Source organism: Lycium ferocissimum, chromosome 9 (genome assembly GCF_029784015.1).
Source record: "Lycium ferocissimum isolate CSIRO_LF1 chromosome 9, AGI_CSIRO_Lferr_CH_V1, whole genome shotgun sequence".
NCBI classification, from domain to species: Eukaryota; Viridiplantae; Streptophyta; class Magnoliopsida; order Solanales; family Solanaceae; genus Lycium; species Lycium ferocissimum.
Window position 1 is genome coordinate 34,910,464 of NC_081350.1, and position 11,666 is coordinate 34,922,129.

Here is an 11,666-nt window from a genome sequence, read left to right on the forward strand (position 1 = left end):
TAGACAAGTATGCCTGGAGGAGGCGTGTTTACATTAGAAAAGAACAAAGTATGTTAGAGGCAAACTTTCATTTTTATGAGCAAAACAAAAATTTACGCAAGTGTTAAGAACTAGAAAAGTATGCCGGAGGATGAGAGTTCACTTTACAAAAGAACAAAGTATCTTTGTTAGAGGCAATTTTCATTTTCATAAGCAAAATAAAAAAATACACAAGTGTTAAGAATTAGACAAGTCTCACGGAGGGGGGCAGAAGTTCACTTTACAAAATTACAAAGTATGCCGTGAGAGGCAAACTTTCATTTTTCATAACCAAAACAAAATATTATTAACAAAACAACACCAATAACACATAAGATTGCATAAAAATCAAAATTATTAACAAGACAATACCAAAAAATCAAGACACACATAAATTAACTTAATTCATGAAGTTATGTCGAACAAGCATAACTTTATGCCGGAACCGGGCATAACTTCATTTCAAAAATCATAAACTCGCCGGACCGGCATATGTTGCCTCGTACAAAAACATTCTTAAAAATCAGATTATTAAACAAAAAACAAAGAATAACATAAAAAAGCTCGTTCCACGCAAAACTTCAAAGATTCAACAAAGAGAAAACCAAAACGCATATCAAAATCGGCTAAAATATATTACGACATTCATAATACGATATTCAAAAAATTAAAATATATACATGGGGAACGAAACTAAAGTTGAAAAAAATCGTAGAGACACTATAACAAAACACTATAATTTTAAATAAAAAAGGATCAATTAAATATAAAAAATGACGAAGACAAAGATATCAATTCAACAAACAACAATTTAACATAAAAACAAATATTGAAACGAGCAAAAGATCCAAATTCGTACCTAAGTTTTAGAACGAGAGGAGATAGACACAAAAAAGAGGAGGAAAGAAGCAAAAAAAAGAAAAAGAAAAGAACAAATGACGAAATAGAAAGAGTTTTAATGGGGTAAGGGTAATTTCGTCAAAAAAACTTTCATTAAACAAAGGCAAGGGCAAAATTAAAGAAGACATAAATGAGGGGCAAAATATAAAGACCAGCCCAAAAGAAGGGCACTCCGTGCAAAAAAATGAATTTTAATTGGAAAATTTAGGGCCCATAACTACCTCTGGGACTTATTTATTAGTAAGAGCTATTTTTTTTTTAATTATTTTTGGTAGCTTAATTATTTATCAAATTACCATGTATAACTTATTTTTGTAACTGTAGTGTATTTCCCTAAAAATAAGGTACCTCTCTCCACCCACAATTTTTTTTTAAAAAAAAATATTTTTCTCTCACATCTTCAATTCATAACCATATTTTACTCCCATTATTATTCACCATAATTAGCACGATTTCTTCTTCTACCTTATCAGTTACCCAATCTCTACAGGTAACTAATTTTCGTTATGTTATTTGTTGTATTTCTCTTCAATTGTTCATAAATTTCATCGTATTTACCTTCACTTTTCATTCATTTTTTTATTTTTTATTTTTTTATGTTTTCAGCCATTGTTAGAGTATCTTCAACAAGCTCTAACTCTCCATTTTACTGGCGGATATTGATACTCCAAGCAAAAATACACCAGTGGCAACAAGAAAAGCAGTGGAGGATCTCCAGCCAATGACCGAAGCTCAGCCATAACAATTCGTTTGCTAAATCTCCATGGATAGGCCAAAATAGAGGAAAATCCTTCTTATGTTTGCTAATCATGTGGTGTTGTTTATCTTATGAGTGATGAAGAATAGTATTAATTATAGCAATATGATATTGTAGCATCATCTAGGAGCAAGAGAATAGGTTGTTGTTGTAGAAACACCATTGATGAGAGTTGTGGGGCTTTATGCCCACCAAGTGTTTGATAAAATGTTTCAGTATATTTTAATGTATTTCTGTGTATCAACAAACAGTATATCTATTTTTTCAGTATATTTCAGCGTATTATTTCGCTGTATTTAAATGTATTTATCTTTTTTTTTTTTTTTTTTTTTTTTGTGTAGAACCTATTTTTACTCCATTTTGTTTTCACGATTTTTGTATTTCGCTGTATTTCAATGTATTTCTAATTTATGAAATAGTTTCTGATATATTTCATTGTATTCCATTGTATATACGCATAATACAATTTTATATTTCTTAAATAATCAACCATATTTCATTGTATTCCAATGTATATTTTTCTATATTTGGAAGTTTTCAGATCTTTAGTGATTTTTGAATTCAAATTTTTTTGATTGTGATAAAAGTTGAGAGAGATTCGTGAGCTGTTATGGAATGCGTGAAATATGGTTGATTTAATTTAACTTACCATTTAAAAAGAAAAAGAAGAATCTGTTAAAAAAATATAGCCTATTTTTACTCAACCCGATTTTGTATTTCCGTGTATTTCACTGTATTTCAAAAAATCTGTTCCATAAATAGCTCCTGATTTCACTGGAGCGTGTTTACTGTTCACTGTATTTCTCTATATTTCAAAAAAACAGAAATACACGCATTTTTAAAGAAAAGTAGCTACGCTTGATAATTTTGCATTTTATAGTTATATCTAGTTAGAATTCAGTAAAAGGTAACTATTTATGTAAGTTTCACATTTTAGTTCTAGTCAAAATTGAAAAATACTGGCAGCCTATAAATGTTACAAACTTGAAGTCAAAAAACCTTTAGCAAAGATTTCTTTTTTCTATTATATATATATATATATATATATATATATATATATATTATATCTTATTTCTATTAGATATAAGTGCCAAAGGAGGACTAACACAGCATTAACAAATGCCAAAGGAGGGCCAATACAACATTAACAAATTATACATAGAGCATTCCATGTTGTGCCCATCTATTTCTATTAGATTCTATTATATATATATATATATATATATATAAAAGTGCCAAAGGAGGACCAACACAGCATTAACAAATTGTACATAGAGCATTCCATGTTGTACCCATCTATTTCTATTATATTCTATTCTATATTATATATTTATATTTATGTCTATATATATATATATATATATATATATATATATATATATAACTTTTTAATTATATATAAGTGGTGAAGATGGACGAACATGGCTATTAATACTTGTATTAAAAGCTATATAAATTGTACACTTTAACACAACAATGAATACTTGTACCAAAAGTCATATAAATTGTACACTTTAACCAACTACTTCTTTATCCCACGTGGACATATGTCATAGTACCGAATATTTATTTTCTTCTCATGTATACACGTATGCACTTCAATTTTAGTTCTCCAACACATATATTTCCTCCGTGCACTTTTACTTGTTCACTTTTGACTTTTCACGTTATTTAAGTGCCCCCTCCGTCCATATTACTTGGTCACATTATTATTACTTGGTCACATTACTAAAAATATATGTCCAAATTACTTGTTCATTTACAAAATCAAGATAAAATTAATTAAATATTTCCCATCTTACCCTCTCTGTCCCATATTACTTGGCTACTGAATATTTATTCTCTTCTCATGTATACAGGTATGAACTTCAATTTTAATTCTTCGACATATTTATTTCCTCCGTGCACTTTTACTTGAACACTTTTGACTTTTCACGTTCTTTAAGAATTAATAAATAAAGTACTCCCTCCGTCCCATATTACTTGGCCACATTACTAAACAACTTTTTTATCCCACGTGGACATATGTTATGGTACTAAATATTTATTCTCTTCTTATGTATATACGTATGCAATTCAATTTTAATTCTCCGACACATATTTATTTCCTCCATGCACTTTTACTTGTTCACTTTTGACTTTTCACGTTCTTGAAGAATTAATAAATGAATACTCCCTCCGTTCTATATTAGTTGGCCACATTATTAAATATATATGGCCAAATTACTTGTTCATTTACAAAATCATGATAAAATTAATTAAATCTTAATTTTGATTTCTTTGTAACAATTCTTTTTATCTATAATTGTTAATATAAAAAATTATAATGTAACTAATTTACCCCTCATTAACATATTTTTTAGGGAAAAGTGTTCAAAACAAACTTAAACTATGGCCAAAGTTGCCATAACACACCTAAACTTTGCGGGGGTCCTATGACCCCCCTGGACTTATTTTTTGTGTATTATCTACGCTTTCAAATGGACAAAGTCACCCAAACTCGTTTGAGTGTATGCACGCGCTCCACTACAGGAAATCTGATATTTAGCGACCACTTCTTAACGAAGGGAGATGAATCCGGTCGTTATAAGTGCACTTATAGTGACCAAATTTTTTTTCCAATCGTTAGAGCTAATTTTTCTTTCAATAATCGTGCCTTTTGTGTTGAGTTTGTGACTGTTCAAGAATTTGTGCCTTTTTGCTTTCCTTTGTGTTGAGTTTAAAAGATTTAATTATTCTTCAATTGGGTATTTTTTATTTCTCCACTTTCCAAAATTTCAAACCCAAAAAAACTCCATTGTGACGACCAAATCAAACGGGTCTTTTTCGATATTATATAGGATTTGTGACATTGTCGACATTGAAAACATGATTAATCGTAGTGGATTAAGATAGTAGAACAAGAAACAAAAACTCCATTAGGGACGTCGAGTTTCGACTTGAAGCTTTCGTATCCGGGTCTTCAAATTCCGGATTTGATGAATAAAATTTTGGTTGTCGATTGTTTGAAGTCGAACTCGAGCTTAGAAGACGTCCGGAACGTGAAGAAGAACCGAACGACTCCATGACCGCCATGAACAAAGCTTGAAGCTTCGAACTCGAATTTTCTAGTTGTTCTTGCAAATGAGCTCCATTTCGAGTGGGTGATATATCAAAAGAACCTGAACGTCGAGAGGAATTCGAATCCGAAATTTGGTGATGTTTGGTTGAGATTTGAAGTACATTAGGATCAAATTTCAGTCAGTTCTCTATGAAGAAGATGAACGATAATTTGTCGATCAGTATTTTATTAAAGTTGCCATAACACACTGCTTTATAGGGGTCCTATGACCCCCATGGACTTATTTTTTATGTATTATTTACACTTTTATATGGAATCTTACGCGCTCAAAGAGAGTAGATACAATCGCTTGTACAGGTCACCATATAAAAGCGTACAAAATACACAAAAAATAAGTACAGGGGGGTCATAGGACCCCCGCAAAGTTCAGGTGTGTTATGGCAACTTTGGCCATAGTTTGAGTGTGTTTTGAACCCTTTTCCCTATTTTTTAATTAATTTAATAAAAATATTTTATTAGTTTTGCTTTTAAAAAATCTAATATATACAACAATGGTTCTTATGTTTGGATCCTGAATGTAGCTAGTTAATTGAGATGGATATCAACCTGTCGGTATACATATAAGATATTAAAGAATTTAAAAGAAAAAATCTAGAATCAAAATATTAATTTCCCCTCATATTTTTACTAATTTTCTTTTTCACATTGATGAATAACTTTAATTGTCATGACAATGAGAAAAAAGTCCGACTCTTTCCATCTCAAAGACTTAATTCCATTATTTTTTAATTATAACTAAAGTGATGGTACATAAAATACATTTTGCATATGTTGCTATATATAATAACAATTATAATGTTTTTAAAAGTTATTTACAAAATACAAACCTTAAAGACTGGCTAATTAAAGTGGCGGAGTTTAAGAAATAAAGATAGACTTTTGAATCTTGTGGTTCTAAATTAAAAATGTGTATAATCTAATAAAATATCCTTTGAATCTTGTGATTATAAACTTGACATGTAGGATATTTGAATTGTTAACTTACTAAATATAAAAAGAGGAAGACATAACCAAAATAAGACAAATTTTAACAACAATTGAGAAATTAAGGGGAAAAATAAGAGGAAAAGAAACAAAATATGAAGACTCACTAAGGAGGATCATGGTATTGTTTAAAAAATATATAAACCATAAAGACTAACTAAAGTTAGTAACCAAATTAACCATGTTGGGCCCGTGGATCGCATAGGCATAGTTTCTTTAGTATTTATTATATATAAGTGCCAAAGGAGGACCAACACAGCATTAACAAATTGTACATAGAGCATTCCATGTTGTACCCATATATATATATATATATATATGCCTCTAAGGAGGACCAACACAGCATCAAATACTTGTACCAAAAGCTTTACAAATTGTACACGCAAATGAATGCTTGTACCATAAGCTATATAACTTGTACACTTTACCCAACTATTTTTTTATCCCACGTGGACATATTTCATAGTACTTAATATTTATTCCCTCTCCTATATAGACGTATGCACTTCAATTTTAATTCTCCGACGCATTTATTTCCTCCGTGCACTTTTACTTGTTCACTTTTGACTTTTCACGTTCTTGTTGAATATTTATTCTCTTCTCATGTATAGATGTATGCAGTTCAATTTTAATTCTCCGACACATTTTTTTCCTCTGTGCACTTTTACTTGTTCACTTTTGACTTTTCACGTTCTTCTTTGAATATTTATTCTCTTCTCATGTATAGACGTATGCAGTTCAATTTTAATTCTCCTACACAAATTTATTTTCTCTATGCACTTTTACTTGTTCACTTTTGACTTTTCACGTTCTTTAAGAATTAATAAATTTCACGTGGATATATGTCATAGTACTGAATATTTAAATATATGTCATAGTACTGAATATTTATTCTCTTCTCATGTATACATATATGCGCTTCAATTTTAATTCTCCAACATATACTTATTTCCTCCGTGCAATTTTACTTGTTCACTTTTGACTTTTCACGTTCTTGCTGAATATTTATTCTCTTCTCACGTATACATGTATGCACTTCAATTTTAATTCTCCGACACATATTTATTTCCTCCGTGCACTTTTACTTGTTCACTTTTGACTTTTCACGTTATTTAAGAATTAATAAATGAAGTACTCCGTCCATCCCATATTACTTGACTTTTCACGTTCTTTAAGAATTAATAAATGAAGTACTCCCTTCGTCCCATATTACTTGGCCACATTACTATACTTGACTTTTCACGTTCTTTAAGAATTAATAAATGAAGTACTCCCTTCGTCCCATATTACTTGGCCACATTACTAAAAATATATGTCTATTTTTCTATTCTATATTTTTCTTCATCTTATATATAAACGCCCAAGGTGGACAAACACAACAACAATAAGTTGTACAAAAAGCAACTGAAATTGTACTCTAAGCAGGGACTAACATGTGTACATTTCAGAAGTTGAACATTAATTCTACCTCTTGTGTGTTTGCTTTTTAAGTCCCCACAGGTTCGCAGTCTCTTAATTGTCCTTTCATTTCCTTCATTTGACATATATTCCCTCTGTCTCAATTTAAGTGTCTACGTTTGACTAGACACGGAGTTTGAAAAATAAAGATAGACTTTCAAATCTTGTGGTTGTAAATTAATAATGCATATAATTTAATAAAATATCCTTTGAATCTTGTGATTATAAACTTGACATGTAGGATATTTGAATTGTCAACTTACTAAATATAAAAAGAGGCGGACATAACCAAAATAAAATAATTTTTATTTTTATTTTTTAACAACAAACGCCCAAGTGGACGAACACAGCAACAATAAGTTGTACAAAAAGCAACTGAAATTGTACTCTAAGCCAGAACTAACATGTGTACATTTCAGAAGTTTAACATTAATACTACCTCTTGTGTGTTTAATTTTTAAGACCCTATGTGTCCGCAGTGTCTCAATTGTCCTTTCATTTCCTTTTTGGCATATACTCCCTCTGTCTTAATTTAAGTGTCTACGTTTCACTAGATACGGAGTTTAAGAAATAAAGATAGACTATCTTGTAGTTCTAAATTAAAAATGTGTATAATATAATAAAATATCATTTAAATCTTGTGATTATAAACTTGACGTGTAGGGTATTTGAATTGTCAACTTACTAAATATAAAAAGAGTCGGACATAACCAAAATAAGATAAATTTTAACAATAATTGAGAAATTAAGGGGAAAAATAAGACGAAAAGAAAAAATAATGGAGACTCACTAAGGAGAATCGCGGTATCCTTTGCAAAAGATACAAACCATAAAGACTAACTAAATTGAGTAACCAAATTAATCAGGTTTGGCCCCGTGCATCGCACGAGCATAGTTTGCTAGTATCCTTACAATGGCGAACTGGGCAGAACTGCCCAACAATCTAATTGCTAAAATTGCAAAGCGTGCTAAAGTAATGGAAGATTTCATAGCTTTTGGTAATGTTTGTTCTCTTGGCGAATTGCCACCACAAAGGAAAATCTTGATGTGTTTCCCCCAAGTTCCGTTGTTAATGTTGGCGGACAAAGATGATGTTATCGAGAATTTTACTCTCTTTCCAAACAGAAAGTTTCATGCATGTTTCTCTCAGAAGTTAGAGGAGAGAGTGTTTTACATCACAAGCATGGATCTTCACCATGGCAAATAATAATATGGGAGTCATGAACCTCTTACATCCTTTGCCACGTACCCAAATTTAACTTCACGAAGAGATTTATTGGCTTCAAAGGGTCATGGAGAAGCACTAATCTCGAGTTGCATGGACAATGTTGTCTTACTGTAAGTCTCTCTTACGTCAGGTTACGTATTGCTGGTTTTCTATCATGAAGGAAGTGGTAATTGTTTGGCTTTTGGTGACCTGAAGATAAAGGATGGCTCAACGGTGAGGCTAGTAAAGCCTTTAATTTATCTTATTAACTTGAATGAATCCTCACTATTATAAATATTAATGTTACTATGTGAAGTAAAAGGCAACAAGTATGAAAAAATTCTTTTGTACGTATATGTATATACTTAAGTCTTCGAATTCAAATTTGGCTTTAGGCCATTAATTTTATTGAGACATCCTTGCTGGAGACCTCGTGTGGACTAATATCACTGGAAAATGGGGTGCAGTCACCGATATCAATTATTATAAGGGCCATTTTTTCTGTGTTCTTATCAGATAAAATTCAGGTTTTTGATGTTACCCAGCCTCAACAAACTGTAAAGTCACTCTTGATTGTTGAGTTGGAGGATCATACATGAAGTTATCACTTAGTTCAATTCTATCTAATTGAACTATTTGGTCAATATTACTTGTTACTCAATTTGCCGATTTTATGAGGATCCAGCTGATCCAAATGGTGGGAACGAGACCATTAAATTTAAAGTGTTTGAGTTAGGTGTAATCAAAGGTGAATTGAAGAAGGAAGAAGCTGATATAAACACCTCCACAAAAATGAAAAATTAGCATGTTTATCCAAAAAACCCCGAAAAATAAATAAACTAGCAAGAATGTATGATTGCGAAATGAAAAAATAACCTATTTAAGGATCAACTTAATTTGGTAGTGTAAATTTTATACCAGTAATAGATACTCCCTTTAGTTTAAAATAAGTAAATTTCTCACATCTTTTCTTTGGTCCAAAATAAATAAAATTTTCAAGGTCCAAAATAAATAAAATTTTCAAAGTCCAAGCTGCTACTACAACAACAACAATAACAACAATATACCTAGCGTAATTTCATCGAGGTCTAATAAGGGTAAGTGCGCCCAATCCGTATCCCTACCTTAAGAGGTTGAGAGATTGTTTCCGATATACACTTGGCAAAGCAAATCAAAGCAGGTCAGAAAAAGAAATAACGAAAGTGAAGCAACCATGACAAGATATTATAGAAAGCAAGATAAAACATTTGGAAAAAGGACTAGAAACATCAAAGTCCAAAAAGGTGTTTATTTTCTTCCAAAGTTATCCTCATCTCTGATTGGCCTTTCAAGATACTATTTCTATTTTTAGGAAAAGTTTGGGGAAAGCAAAACAATAATATTGTCAATGACTCTTTATTTAGTGTAATTAATTAACTTTCTTACACACTTCAAAAATTCATTTATTTTGAGCGGAAGAAAATATAACTTAAATCTCTCTTTTACATGCATATAAATGCATCTTACTTCAAAAACTTTTTGTCGTGATAAATAGCAAGCCTCTACTTAAAACCCAGCAAATGAAAGTCAAATTTAAAATTTTACTTTCAAGCCCTTGTGCCACAAAGAATTAATCAATTTTTTTGTAGATTCCACAAATATTAATTGGTCTATACGAATGATTCTATTGTTCTAGAACTAGGCAGAAACTTTTTTTTTTTCTTTTCTAAATTAGGCAAAAACTTAACCGTGTCTATAAAATCCTTTACCGCGTATAGAATTTTCTCAATGTGGCATTGTTTCTGGAACAATCGAAGCAATGCGCTTAATGCTAATTCTCCAAAACTTTTCTAATTAGGTCCCCACATTTTCCTGGCACTTTCCTTTTTTAACATATAACAAAACTCTTCGCCGAAAGACATCCAGAAAAGAGAATAACGGGATTCTACTTGTAAAATTTGTAAACAAATGAAATTATTTTTATCCCAAATATGGATATCAAATGTTTATTTATTTCAGAATAAAAGAATACATCTTTAGAGAGCATGTAGAAACTAATATCTCATGATTTGTGCTTTTAAATTCATTTGAAAAATTGACACTGTACAATAAAATTCCTTTGATTCCTCAAATACTAATATTCCTTGGATTTCACTTTATATAAGGCCTCATTTGTTTTTAAAAATCTGAATTGACATCTCAATCCATTAAGTGCATTTGTTTTAATTGAAATCTAGCCACTTAATCCATCTGGACACATCTTATTGGTCAGACCCTCAACTAAGTCTGAAAATTATTACTTTCTTGCTCGTGTAATTTTATATTATTAAATTATACTATTAAACTTTTCCTTCATCTCCAATTTTATCTCCCTGTAGAAACCATGGATAAGGATTTCTGGACCTGCCTCTTCTTCTCATTTCTCTCGTCTGTTATCGGAGCAGTGGAAACAATAAACTACCATTCAACCTCCAAAACAAATGAAGCAAGAAACAATCTCCATTGTTAAAATTGCTTCTTTCATCACTCCTCCACTGGCCTAAGAAAATATAATTGAAATTCATTGCCAGAAAAATTACCAATAACATATAACCAAATATCAGTACATGGAAAACAATCATAAATAAGATTTAGAAAACCCAAACACCACCGCCTTGACAATGGACGAAAAAAATGATGGGTCTGTTAATGGAGGGTCTGTTGAATGCATTTGGAAATTGAGAAAATAAACAATAGAAATTGTATCAATTTCTTCTCTTTCGTTTTTGAAATTTGAGTTTGGAAAAGGATTTTAGTGGAATCTGAAGGTTCACATTTGATGGTGGATTACTCGAGGGTTACGACAATTATTGGTGTTGAAGATAGTTCAGAGCTCTTTTTTTTTTTTTTTAAATTAAGTTTATTACTCCATCAATCCCAATTTATATGTTACATTTAGTTTTTTTTTACCGCAATTTTTTTCAATATGCGTATTAAACTTTGAATTGTTAATTATTGGTGAGGTAAATAGATGAAAGTAGATTCGTGTTCGGATCAAAATTTCGCAGATCTCTCAAAATTTAACCGTACCATATAATTTATTATAAATTGGGACAAAGGAGTAATAATTTGAAAATAAAATAACATTAAGTTCATTCGGATGTTAAAAACAAACGATCTTAATTATGTAATATTTAGATATAGTGATAACATCTTAGTATTCAAATTAGATTCGTACGTCTTAATCTAAAATGAAAACAAAT